The following is a 14,250-nucleotide window of genomic DNA, read 5'->3' as shown; positions in this document are numbered from 1 at the left end:
GTAACCCCCCCACACACACACACACTTCAACCTTCTTCTCTAGAAATCCTTCCAGGACGGTGGGCAGACCAAGGTAAAACCCAGGATTGTAAGAGTGGGAAAAGTGGAAATGGAGCTTTCCAGGACTCAAGCAACCCTCCCCACAGAATAACGTGGGAGAGAGAAGAGCTGAAAATGAGGGCACAGCCAGCACACAACTTTCTCAGCGCTAACTTGGAGTCAAGATTGGAAGGGTAACCAGCCTTGCCCTCCTCCCTGCCCAGAGAACTCTGCCTTCTGATCCCTCCTTATCCCTGTGGAAAATGAGATCCAAAGAAACCTGCAGAACGCACAAAAAGGGCTCAAGCTCTTGGCCACTCGAGAACATTTTGCTACCCATCTTCTGACTTTAAAGTTCATAGTTAAGAAATCAAATTTCATCCTCCCCTGAAAGAAAGGAATAACATCTTCACCCATCACCCCATTCTCCCCAAAAATGGCACCTTGGGGATAGAGACAAAGCAACTGGCAATGCTTGGATTTGATTTACCTTGGTAGGTAAATCACTCCAAGGAGAGTCGAGCATCTCCCCTCATCCTTTTATTAACATCTGCTGATTTGTTGCTCAATGTTATTGGCTTAGAGGACTCGCATGAAGCTGTGTCAGTTAATAGAGATGGAGCTAGCTCTGATGCTGGGGACCACTTCCCAGTGAGGATCCAAGCCAGCTTCTGCTGGATGATGTGGCTGGTGGGGGTGAGGAGGAGGCTGGGCATGGAGCAGAAAAAGAGAGAAGATGCTGAGAAAGTTGGCAAACTTCATGTTCAAGGCTTGATGGGCCCTGCAGTCTCTCTTGCAACCACTAGTTTCTGCATCGTAGCAAGAATATAGTCCTGGTCAGGATGTGAATGGGCAGGGCCAAGTTCCAGTTCAGTTTCATTCCCAGTGGGCACAGGGAAGACTGGATTTGATGAGCTTGGCCAACAGTGATCAAGGTCAGGGTGTAGCCTGCAAGTGGCTAGAAGGGGAGAAGGACAAGAAGGATGAGATGCTCAGAGGCCGGAGAGCTGGTGTCTGTGGGAGTGTTGATATCTCCCATGACAAAGACGGAATTTATGGTCAGAGGGACACTAGCATCTGGCTGTGTCCCTGTCCCAGTCCTGGATGAATGGAGGGAGGGTTTGGAAGTTCAGTGGATGACAACAGACATGGGTGACTGAATGCCATGAGCTCCTCGAAAGAATCAAGTCAGTCACCAGAGAAAGCAGTCATATTCTGGAAGGTTCTAGAAGAGTGAGGAGTAGAGGGGTAAACCATGTATTTAAGGTGGGTGAGCACTGGGCCTGGTGATTGACACATGTCATCGCCCTGATGCCAAAGGTGCCTGTCCTGTAACGGCTGACATCATTTCCTGCCCCAGGAGCCCATAGAAGCTGTTCTATGTTCTCTCTTCACTTCCAGCCAGCTCAAGTCATTCAGAAGCCTGCTGTCCCTGGCTTAGATGCTTAGAAGCTCAGATGATTCCCCGTCACTGAGGCAAAGAGGCCAAGCCCCTGAATCCCATCGCCTTCTTCCTCCAACCTGCTCTGTACTTAGTGAACCTAGCACCTGCACTTGGCCACACGCAGCCTTCCAGATGGTTCTCACAGCTGCCTTGATGCTTTGACCCAAGAGACTCTGTCCAGTGCCAGCGTCAGCACCTGCCCCTGACCCCAGGCCTCCCTCAGCACAATTCAGGAGAAAACTGCCTACAGTGACCTCACACCTATGTCTGCTGCCAGAACAGGACTGAGATAAGAATGTGGTTCCCATAGGACTAAAAACGGGGGTGTCCTTAAAACTGGCATTTTAAAAACCATCCTGTACTAAGAATGCTGGGCAGGGTTGGGGTGGGGGAGCTGAGAATGCAGGATACAGGCAATTTGGATGGGCAACCTCTGGAAATCAGCTCCAGTCGCCAACTCCAGCACAACTGGGCCAAGCAATGCTCTCCTGTCACCTGCGCCAGCCCCTGGATGTTCTCCACCCCACATGCTCACCATCTCAAGTTCTTCCACCTAGGAAAGCCCTTCCATAAGAGCATTCCATTCTGGAACCTAGCTTTGTCTTTCCCTTTGCACTCCCTGTGTGCTGTAGTCACTCTAACAGGTCAACAGCTCTTGGCCGCTGTGCAGCCACCTGCTCCCGTGTGATGGTTTGGGGATGCCTATTTCTTCTGCTTGGCTGACATCACTTGTCTAACTTTTCAGCCCTATGACCCCTTGCACAGTGCCCAGGACTTAGCTGAGCTTACAAAGGGTTTGCCGGAGCCAGCTGAGCTGTGCCTGATGGTTGACTCTCTGACTCCCATAGGTGGCCCACATTGATAACCTGACCCTCTGTTCTCCGACCTTGGCAGCTTAATTGGTCTTAGCTGGAGCAGGTACGATGACCACAATGGGGATTCTGAGCAAAAGGACTCTGTCCAGTGTGGAACCCATTCTTGTCTCCCTACTTAGCAGGAGCCTCCAGCTCACAGGGTTGAGTCGCAGAAGGCCTTGGGGTGGTAGGTGAGCAATTCCCAGCCTGTGACCCCACTTCCCCACCCCCTGCAAAGGGGGCTCTGCCCTTGGCAAAGTCAGGATTAAGGTCAAATCAGCAGCTCCACCAGCAGGTGGCCCCTCATCCCAGCCCCAACATGGCTCCTGGGGCCAGTGGGAGTTTAAGTTTGGGTTGTGAGACCCAAAACTTCATGGTGTGTAGACTCCATGTGGGACCAAATTCCAGCTCCCTGGTCCGAAACTGGAATAATCTGGAGGCACCCACAGGGGCCAGCTCCCCTCATCAATTCTGCATCTTCCTGAAAATGTACTTTGAAGCTGCCTTAATTGCATTTCAGAGATAACCCTGCAAGCCACGTGGCAGGAAGAGAAACCATAGGGAGAAGTTGGTGGTCAGGCTTTTTTGTTTTAAATCAATCAAACATCTGAGACTAATGCAGCTTTGGGCTGTACCTCAGGAAGCATTAGCCCTATTAGTGGGGGCTGGCAGGAACACAAAATAAGATATTTATGGGCTGGGCATGCGCGAATTACCTCGGGGATGGAGGCAGGGCTGGGTGGTGGAGTAGAATGGCACAGGTCAGCATGTTGGCGTGGCTTTGCTTTGAGGTCCTAGCCCAGAATTTGCCCCTGTCTCAGGCAAATTCCCACTGATTCTGCCTGCCATGTGGAAGAGACTCAACCTTCCAGAAGTGGAGAAGCCCGCGTCTCCCTAGGCCTGGCTCTGGGCGCCAGCTGTCAAATGGCAGATGTCAGAGACATGCTGTCTGCTGCCCCTTTGCTGAACCCCAAGCATGTGCATGCGGTTGCACCCACAAACGTCTTCTCAGGAGGGGAGCCTCTGGTTGAACAGAAGACCCCTGGGTGATGTGGGTGTCACCTGATTTGGAAAGCAGATGACAGGGAGAGAGAGGACTTTGGCACTTACAGGAGGAGGGTCAGCCAGGTGGGGAAGGGATGAAGACACACTGCAGGTGCTAAGTGGGATGCAGCATTTGGGGGAAAATTGCTGGTTAAGGACAACGTCCCTGGCTGCTGATTCTAAGTGGCTGAAGGCGGGGTTGAGCTGAGACTTCACAACCCACAGATCGTTAGCAAAGGAACTGTTAGAAGCCGCCACCTCATGCTTGTGGTTGCTTTGGGAGTAGAATCAAGAAGGAGTTGTAATTTAGGGAAGATAAAAAAAAGAAAATAAAGGTGAAGGTCATGGGAGAGTCACGGAGACAAATGAGACTTCTCCAAAATCTTGTGCCAGGCCCACAGGGTGGACACAGAGCTGGACAGTGGCATCTGACACTGGCCAGAGTTTCACAAGCAGGAGAGGTATGGACAGACCGACTGTGCCCTTGTTGGCTGGGTGCTGGGGATTGATGCAGTTGCCTCATTTTAAGGGTTATAACAAGAGCCAGTGAGGAAGCTGCAGACCTGGTGGGGTCACCGTTTGCTCACTACACAACCTTGGTCCTCGTAGGTCCTTGGTCCTTGGGGAGGTCCCGGAGATGAAATAGCGGATGTGTACCCCAGCCCGTGTCAATCACTTACAAGCCACCTGAACACTCACTTGCATTAAACAATCTCTACTCTTTGCTCCCATACTGCAGCTTGGGCTTGTTCTCCAGTGTTGCTATGCTCTTGCCTGCGGAGATTACAAAAACCCAAGTCATCTGAGGTTGGACCAGGCTTGGGGAAAGCCAAGGCAACCTTCCTCACAGCTTGGGCACGTGGCCAGCCATCACCAGGGCCACCTTGGTCAGAATCCTTCACCTGGCTGCTGGAGTCCAGGAGGACAAGCCTTTGCGTGTGTCACATTTGATGACACTCCTCTAAGCCAAAGCAAGTAACATGGCCAACTTCAGAGGCTCTTGGCAGGGAACTGCCTATGAGCCTACTGTGGGCAGGGAGTAGGTGTTGGGTAGCAGCAGGTGTGCCCTGGAGGGGTCATGGTCGTAACAAGAATTTGACACACAGAGCATGCTTAAGAAATGTCCAGACTAGGGCCTACTTTGTGGTATAGCGAGTAAAGCCACTGCTTAAAATTCCAGTCTCCCATACAGGCACCAGTTGGAGTCCCCACTGCTCCACTTCTAACTTAGGTCCTTGCTAATGAGCAGAGAAAGCAGCAGATGACAGCCACCCATGCAGGAGATCCAGATGCAGCTTCCAGCCCCTGGCTTCCGTTTGGCCCAGTCCTCGTCACTGCAGTCATTTGGGGAATGAACCAGCCTTTTCCCTGCCTCTCTCTTCGGTAACTCAGAATTTGAATTAAATAAGTTTTTTTTTTAAATCTTTTAAAAATAGCAAATGTGGGCCCGGCGCAGTGGCACAGTGGTTTAAGGTCCTCGCCTTGCACACCCAGGATCCCATATGGACGCAGGTTCTAATCCCAGCAGCCCCGCTTCCCTTCCAGCTCCCTGCCTGTGGCCCGGGAAAGCAGTCGAGGACCGCCCAAAGCTTTGGGACACTGCACCCGCATGGGAGACCCAGAAGAGGCTCCTGGCTTCGGATCGGCATAGCATTGACCGTTGTGCTCACTTGGGGAGTGAATCATCGGAGGGAAGATCTTCCTCTTTGTCTCTCCTCTCTGTATATCCGCCTTTCAATAAAAATAATAAAATCTTAAAAAAAATAAAAATAAAAATAAAAATAGCAAATGTTCTAACTGCAAGCCTTCACTCATGGTGTGCTGGCTTCCCCTAGCTCAGCAGTGTCAGTCTATCCTGAGGCGGCCTGGCTGGCTGACAGCCCAGTGGTTATTCTTTTTTCGGATCAATTCATTTGCGTGGCAGAAAAATGACAGAGAGAATTCCCATCTACTGGTTCACTCCCCAAATGCCTAAAACAGCCAGGACTGGGCTGGGCCAAAGCCGGGCTCTCAAAACTCAATCCAGGTTTCCCACAGTGCTGTTAGGAACCCAACTATTTGGGCCATGGCCACTGCCTCCCAGGGTCTGCATCGACAGGAAGCCAGGACCAGGAATGAAACCTGAGTACTCTGATGTGGGACATGGGCTTCTTAGCCGTGAGGCTAAACACTCGCCCCTCAACAGTGATTTTTATTTACTGAAACACAGGTGGGAGACACCCACAACCGGGGCCTGGGCAACTGCAAGGTGAGCAGGGTTCAGGCCCCACCCACTTCACCACTCCTATTCCCTGGGCTTTCCCAGGGTGCTCTGCAAGGTTCCAGATCCAGGACCATAAAGTCACCCATACACACAGTGACACAAGATCCTCCCACTCACTCAGAGACCCCTCGGCCAGCTCCCTCAGATGTCAGAGGACAGTGCATAGAACTGGACCACCCATCAGACTGGACCTCAGGACCACCCTAACAGCTCCATGACACCTCAGGCATGTGTTCAGATGGCCTCTGCCCAGGTGAAGAGATGGCAGGTATAGGGACACAATGGACACTCACATGCTCCCTCAGAATGTCCACATAGCAGTTGGTCCCAGTACCTGCCATACCCGCCTTGTGGAGCTCTGTCCAGGTCTCCCAAGTTACCCTCATCTTGGAACTACATCCACAGCATCCCCTTGCCCCAGTAGCCCCACCATCCCTCCTCCAACAACTCCTTCTCTTTTAGGTCTTGGCACCAGTGCCCCATCCTCAGAGAGGTCTTCCTTGTCCCCTGCCTCTCCAAGCTGAAGCTCACCCTCTGGTGTCCTCTCTGTCCTTCTGTGGTAGCCTTGCTCCCAACAGTTCACAGCGTTTTTATTGGCATGACTGTTCGCTGACCCCACGTCTCACCCTCAGCTCTGGGCAGTGCCTCTGCTTCATTCATCATCTCTACCTGAGCAGTCAGAGGTGCTTTAGCACTTGCTAAGCGTATGAGGAATCAACTGACAGCACAGGATTTGATTTTTGATTATTGATTGAATTGCCATTGATGTTCTTGCGGACAGCCTGGGAAACTGAGTAAGGAGTGAGAGGAAGGGTGGCTATAGCAAGGGCTCTGTGTCCTGCCCACTAGGGGAGAACCCTGGCTCTCAGTCACCAGCTTCTAGCTGCAGCCTAGGGAGAAGGCAAGTGCCAGCACTATGAGCCCCGAGCACAGAGGGTTCCTATGGCACAGCTTGCTATACAGGGGTCCCAGGCGAGTGGGGAGGGGAAGACAGGGATTAGATGGCACAGCCTGTGGTCCCCTACACGCCCCTCCTCAATTCAGCTGCAGTGTTAAATTCTGATAAAGCCATCTTCTGCAACAACAGTAGGTCCATAGGAACACAGGTTACTATGCACTTTGCCTCCCTTCTTCCCACTGCCACCCACTCCCAAATGATCTAGTCCATGCTTCCTGGGTCTCATCTGCTTGTGGATAGATTGATTCTGGTCACCAGGGAGTCTGCTCCAGCCCCAGAGGTCACTGTGGACCTCCCAGCTAAGGGTTGGTGTCCTCTTCCTCCATCTCCCCTGCAAGTGAGAGTGGAAGAGGCTGGGCACAGGCACCCGGCCAGTCCCAACTGTTGCCATCACCCAGGCTCTTCTTCCACACACTACAATCCCCACCTCCTGCCACTGACCCTGAGTCAGCACTGTCCCCAAGAGCCTGCCAGGCCCAGCCAGGAAGAGCTTGGCAAAAAATGGGAATGAAGGGCCAAACTCCGCAGGAGCTGGCTCTGCAGGGAATGAGGCCAAAGTCTGGGAAGCCCATCTGGGCAGAAGTGGAAATGCGTCATTGGCAGAGCCACCTGCTTTGCCTCTGAGGGCAGAGCAGTCAAGTCCAACCTTTAAAACTTCCATCATCAAGCACACAGAGACCTTTGTGAGGCTCAAGGACACTGGGCCAGGACCGCACGACTCTGTCCAGGGTGCTGGCAGCTTTGGCCTTGTGGGTAGGACATCTCTGCCACCCTGTAACTCCGCAGCGTCCTCCAAGCAGGTTTGGAGATGTCTCCATAGCGTCTGCGGAGAGTGGTAGAAGGTTGAGGGACAAGCTCCGGGGCAGCCTGGGGGAGGCTGCAGCAGGGACCCCACTCACAGGCGACTGCTGTTAGCTTTCCACTCGTCAGGATCTCAGCAGAGTCTCCAGCTGGCATATCACAGGTTCTTGGCCATCACACAGGTCATGAACAATCCCTTTCTCCATGTTTTCAAGTATCTCTGGGATTATACAGTCCTTCACTCAAGATTCGTGCTTTTACTCATTCCTTTCTGCATTCATTCAGTGTCAGGTTGGGGAGGGCACCGTGCCATGTATGAACTTTCTCAGTGAAAAAAAGAAAGAAAGAAAGAGCAGTTTGCTGGAGCATAAGGGCTAAGTAACATTTTCCTATGGGGAAGGGTGAGAGGTGGCCATGGGACTTCGTGGAGCAGCATTTAACCCTGGTAGTGGAGGATGAGGGGAAGGCAAGGCCTGAGATTTGTCATGTTGTCATGGACGCGTGGCATACTGGCAGGAGGATTCAGTGGGTAATCCCAAAGCCTACAGCACATGTCTCCTGAGAAGCGTAGCCTTCCACCAGCAAAGCTCTCAATACTAAGGTCTCACCTGCCCCCTTCCCTTCCCCTCAGGAGAGCAGTGTTGGGGTCACCTGCCACTCTGTCCCAATTTCTTTTGCTTTATCATCACATGTCTCTTGGCTTGAGCTCTTACCAGTGATACCTGTTTCAATGTGCGGTGCCACCACACACCAAGTAGGCTATCTAAACCTCTTTCTGTTCCTCAAAAGTCCCTCCAAGTCCCAGTGATTCCACTTCCTAAGTTATACCTTCCTTTGCTGTATCCGCGCGTCCTCTCTCTGTCCTCTTTGACTTTGACCATCATCTTTTACATGAATCTCAGTCGAGGTTTCTACATTAGTCAGGGTAAACTATCTCGCAATAACAAACAATCCCCCAAACTCAGCTGACCTATTAGCCAAAAGTTTATATCTCATACATGCCAAATGTCCCTTGTGAATCAGATCTTAACACCCACGATGGTGCCTCACTGACCCCAACTCGCACCATGCCAAGACTATCAGAGCCATGAAAAAGAGTTCTGTCCATGTTCCAATTTCCCTGCCTAACTCATTGCCTAATTTAAAAGCAAAACAAAATAAACCTTATTGAGGGAGAAAAGACACAACACAGACTGAGACATTCATCTTTGACAACTTCTTCCATCGCCCTTGTGGAAGGTCCCCATCACCGGGACCCAGAGCAGTAAGGACTTAGCTGAGACAGAGTCCTCATTCACACAGCGTCCCTAGCTGTACACAGCTGAGTTCTGCCAAGTCATGACCCTATCCGGATGTTCTGCCCTTCTCGGGCAGTGCCCTCGTCCCTAATAGCCAGAAGGATAAGAAAGGAAAAAAGATGGAGGTATGACCCAAAAAGCACATGAATTTCCTTCACTTCCTGCAGGCCAGGCTTTGGCCATGTGGCCATATCCAGCAGAGGGTAAGTAGGATACCTGGCAAAGGCAAAGGTCAGTCATGAGTAAATGTTGAAGGGGGATGTGGGGCAGGACATTTTCTGCATCTCTCTGCACTGCTGTGTTCTGCCTCAGGCTGGGACAGGCACAAGCCCCAATGCCAGGTCCGCTGTGCCTTCACAGAGAAGACACCCAGCCTCAGGGATCCAGTGTTCCCAGGCAGGAACCTGCTGCTTAAACCCAGAGCTGGAGAGTCAGCCTGCACCAGGGTCACCTCTATTGCCTACAGCCAGAAGGGCCTTTGCCATGCCAATCACCCACACACTCCGACAGGCTCCAACCTGTCAACCTCACCACCTCCGTGTTGTGTCTGATCTTATCCCTGTCCTACTAGTGGCCAGGTCAGCCTCGTTTCCCAGTTGGACACATCCACTGGCTCCCAACTCCATTGGTTAGAAGCAGGTCCTGCCCACACTGGAGCAGACTATATGAATGTATCAAGAGGTAGGAATAGTGAATCACCTGTTCCCTGTCCCTTCCAAACTTAACCAGGGGACTTGGAATCCCTTGCCCTGCGAATATCCCATTTCCCTCCCTCCTTACATTGTCTCCCTCTGCCCCATGCATACTGCTCCCTCCAAGTCTGTCTACCACCCTACCCCTGAGCCCTCCCAGTTTTCCCACCTGATCTCAATCCCAGGATGAGAAGCAGCCCCTGTCCCCAACTTCATGACTCTATCAGTTTGTCAGTTAGCCTGATTCATCCCTGTAAGATCCCACAAAACAGAGACTGTCTCTGTCACCCCTGGATTCCTTGGAGCTGGAATTGGGCCTGGGCAGTCACTTGGCTGGGAACAATTTTCACTGGAGATCCAGAAGGGACCTGCCACTGCAGACAGAGGGTAAGTAGGTGAGACACATCTGGAGGGTACCATCTTCCCTTTGGGAAAGCATAAATGGCATAATGTTGTATAATCCCCTACTGCACACAGATCATGGTCTATACACCAAGGACTTGTTGGAAAGACAGAACTCAATTCTAAAACAGCCTCCTGAATCTGCACCTGCCTTTTGACAAATCACGGTGTGGTCTGTGCTATTTGTTGCATAGCGTTTCAGTGTTCTCCCTTGACCAGGGTGCTGGAAGCCCCGTCCTCATATGGTGGTATAGGGAGGTGGTGAAACCCTTCATAGGTGGTCCTGGATCCCATGGGAAAGTGATGAGGTCGTTTTCGTGGGAATCTCTGGGAGCAGGTTTGTTGTAAACACGGAAAGTACAGCTCTAAATTTCTCTTGCATCCAGTTTTGCCACACCATTCCTTTTCCGCCCCAGACAATGCACACGCTGCAGGACAATGGGGAGGAGCCTGCATCCCATCAGGCCCCAGGCTGTGCTGGCTGTGGATTTGGTGGCTTCTTGGGGCATCTCCCCCGGGGTGCCTTCACAGCTGCTTCAGGTAGGAAGCCCTTTCTAGGGTTCCTGGGTTACAGCTCCCCCACTTTGAGCCCCACTCTGGGAGAAAGGATCAGACAAGTTCCTGGATGTAGAGCTGATATGCTTCAGCAAGACATGAAATCTGACTCTCAGCCTTAGCTGATCCTGAGGACGCCAGGGGGCCAATCACCTCCAAGCAGCAGGGAGGGTGTTCAGCACCATTCTTGACTGCTCAGGGCTCCCACAGGGCATGAAAAGATGCCCAACACCTCTGGCAAGCCTTCAGGATGGGCACACACATATGGGGCCTGTCTGCCCCAGGACGTGTGACCCAGGGATACTCAGCATCAGCGGCAATGCCCTCCATCATTTCCAAGCCACAGTTTCTGATTTGAGCAGCAAGAAATGCTGGCTCCAGTTTGGGCTAGGAGAATATTTCTCTCACAGTGGATGTTGTTTCTGAGAGAAGAAGCGTTTTAAAGGACTCCCATGTCTGAGCAGCTAGGCAGACCAAAAGCAAATAAAAACAGCCAGAAATTCATCCCCCTAGCTCACGATGAGTCACACTGAAGCTTCCCTGAGTCACTTCCCCGTCCTGCTGCTGTTGATGGCACAGAACCGGCACTGCCAAGGGGTCTGCTGGGCTCGGCTCCTGGCACAGTCCGCGGATGTGGTCAGCTCTGGTGGCTGGCCTGCTGGATTGCTAGCACCCGGGGTGCCAGGCAGCCCCTCTACCGGGATCCTCTTGAAAGAGCAGCCTGGGGCTAGCAAACACATTTTCTGTGGCTCAGGGGCCATTCCCTGGCATGCTCTTCATGGAAGAGCCCAGAGCAGGAGGCCATGCTGCAAAGGCTCCTTGGTGACACAGGTCAGCTGTGTCATCCCAAGAAACCGCTGAGACCAAAATCGCTGGACCCACCTAGTCTTCCTCAGATCATGAAGATGAGGATCACATCTCAAAATTCAAGAGATACCCCGCCACTACAGAGCACTCATGCCCAAGGGCCACCAGTTCCTGCCTTGCAGAACAAGATGTCTGGATTTATAGGTGAAATTTCCCATTTTTATAGAGTGAACCACTGGTTGCATTAAAATAGTAAAATCGTCTAGCCAGCTCTTCCCGGAACAAACCAAACCTGCTCCATGTGCTACGACTCTGGGAGTGGAGCCTCAGACTCAGGAGTCCAGCAGTCCCAGGGTGATGGCACAATGGGACAAAACCTCACCACCCCCACTGCCACTGGGGACTGGGGAAGCCAGTGTGGGATGGGGGTGGTGCACCTGAAAGCTGGCTGGCAAGTTCTAGCCCGCACCAAGGCTGGGAGAGGCTCGCTCCTCCCACAGCCGCTCCAAGCCGCCCGGACGGACGCGTCTCTGCAGACCAGCAGCTGCGGCACGGCAGGATGACTTGCAGGTTTTGCTGGCAGAGTAGTCTCCTGCCTGGCTGGAGCAGGGCAGTGCCTCGCTGCTGCTGCCGCCTTAGCCAGCCCCCTGGGACCTCTCACCAGACCAACTGCTATGGTTCTAGGGGCTACAAGGCCACGGGGTGTCGCCCTCCCAGTCCTCAGGAGGTTAGCTTCCCTCCTCTCTGCTCTCCTGCCATATGGGCTTCCTGTCCAGGCTCTGCTTGCCCGGCAATTCCCAGACAGACACAGCCTGTCTTCTGGGTCTGCGGATATTGGTTAATTGATTGGGCTCAGTTGCTCCTGCTCTAGGGCCGAGCAGGGAAGTCCTGGGGACGCCTCTTAAAAGGGGAAAGATGCCTTAGGAGGTCTTTAATTGTCCCCAGCAGGGGCTCTCAGGGACCTGGAGCCGGCTCTGGAAAGCCCCTGCCACCCTCTTTCGCTCAGGGGCCCCACGAAACCACCCAGGGAAGTGGGAATCCAGCGGTTTTGGGGAAGAGCACTCTCGCCCCCCTCCCAACCACCCCAGAGGAGGCAAGTAGAGCATCCTGAGGGGGAGGGGTCGGTGTTCCTGCGCAGCGCAGCAGCTGGGAGACCCTCCCATCTCCCCTCCCTCACTGACGGACTGAAACGGGTGCTTCAGAAGCCACCTCACTGCTCACAGCCAGACTGGCAAGCAGAAAACCGGATCATTCCTCACAAGGCTCCCTAGGAGACTTTTGGTCACAAAACACCCCAAAGTGCTGAGCTGGACCCGATGCAAATAGCCCCTCCACCGGCCTTCCCAAAGCTGTGGTTTCCACTCAGGCGGGCGGGCACTCCCCTCCCCCAAGCCAAGCGGCTGAGCGCGCAGGAGCGGGTCGCCCGGACACCTGCTCTCCCTCTCCCACAAGCACTTGTGGTAATGAAGCGGATGAGAGGAAAGCAGTCCCATTTTCCATTCAATTGCACTGCTCTCAAAAGAAATCAAAATCGAAGCTTGAAATACAAAACCCCCCTCAAAACACAGACAGGCAGAAACACAGCTTCCATCGCCCCTCTCACAAACAGGCCTTGATCCCGTATCATATGCCCCAGTTTTCTTTTTTACTTAAATGAGGCTAAAAGAATAGTCTTGGGCCAGCATGGCGGCACAGCGGGCGCCTGTACTCCATAGGAGTACTGGCTTGGGTCATGACTGCTCCAGCAACTGCTGCAGCTCCCTGCTAATGCAACTGGCAAAGCCGAGGAAGGTGGCCCCCAAGTCCTGGAGCCTCTGCTGCCCACACAGAGGCCCCGGTGGAGTTTCAGGCCTGGCCTAGACCCTTGAGGCCATCTGGGTAGTGAACTACCAGATGGAAGTGTCCCTTTCTCTCTGTGACTCCACTGTCCAAGTAAAGAAGAAAAAAAAAAAAAGGCACGGCTGGCATGTGATAAAGCAGACACAGCCACCACCTGCAATGCCAGCATCCCATAAGTGTGCTGGCTCGCATCCCAGTTGCTCTACTTCTAATCCAGCTGCATGCTAATGGCTTGGGGAAAGCAACAGAAGGTGGCCCAAGTGCCTGGGACCCTGCTGCCCACGTGGGAGACCTGGAAGAAGGTGTTGGCTGCAGGCGTGGCCTACTCCTGGCCATTGTGGTCATTTTGGGAGTGAACCAGCAGGTGGGAGTTCTTTCTTGCTCTGCCTTCTCCTCTCTCTGTAAGTTTTTCAAATAAGTGAAACTAGATTTAAAAAACAGCCTTTATGAATATCCAGAGAGCTGTGTATTTACAAAATGCATGCTTGCTGCTTGCATAGTACACTTTCATAACCCATCTTCAATCTGCCTGTCCATTCGTGTACTTGCAAATGTTTTTGGAAAAATAGAATTTAACGATACATTTGTTTGGTGCCAAAAAATGTTGAGGTTCAGACATATGAGTCGCTTTCCCATAATATGCATTTTCTATTTACTTATTCAAGATCCCTCATATATGTAGACTTCAAAAATTGCACCAAAATAAACTTAGCATTTATTCCACTTTCCCCAAAAAAAACATTTGGTAGTCCTCATGTCTCTAGTTTCTCTCCATCACCATCCCTGCTCATGTCTACCTGCCAGAAACACCGTGAGGCTTGGAGGGGCTGAGGCGTGTGGCCTTGACTATCAGGTGTCACCACCCAGCTCCTGGCAGACCCAGGCCCTGGCAGGAGGCTGTGTGACAGCATCCAGGGAAGAGGCTGGAAGAAGCCAGATCACACCCCTGCCCCAGCTGCGTGCTATGGGCAACTACTTGACTTCACTCCGAAGCTTACCTGCCTGTAAAGCACGCACGTTTGCTGCCCACGCTAAATGCTAGGGGCGGATAGCTAACAATGCTACTGGTGTCTTAAACGGTGACTGTGCAAACACCAGCCGCTGCCTCTTCCCACTGCCCATGCTGCTCCTCCCTCCTCCTCCCACCTAGACGACCAGAGGCCCCGGCTTGGGTTCCTGGCTGCTGTACGCCTCCCAGCCGTGTGTGGGCCCCCTGCTTGCTCACCCTGTGTGAGGGCACGCTTGGGACTGCAG

This window comes from Ochotona curzoniae, unplaced genomic scaffold (genome assembly GCF_017591425.1).
Source record: "Ochotona curzoniae isolate NIBS_2020 unplaced genomic scaffold, NIBS_Ocur_1.0 contig_908, whole genome shotgun sequence".
In the NCBI taxonomy this organism is placed as follows: Eukaryota; Metazoa; Chordata; class Mammalia; order Lagomorpha; family Ochotonidae; genus Ochotona; species Ochotona curzoniae.
Note: the sequence above shows the minus strand (reverse complement) of the source record.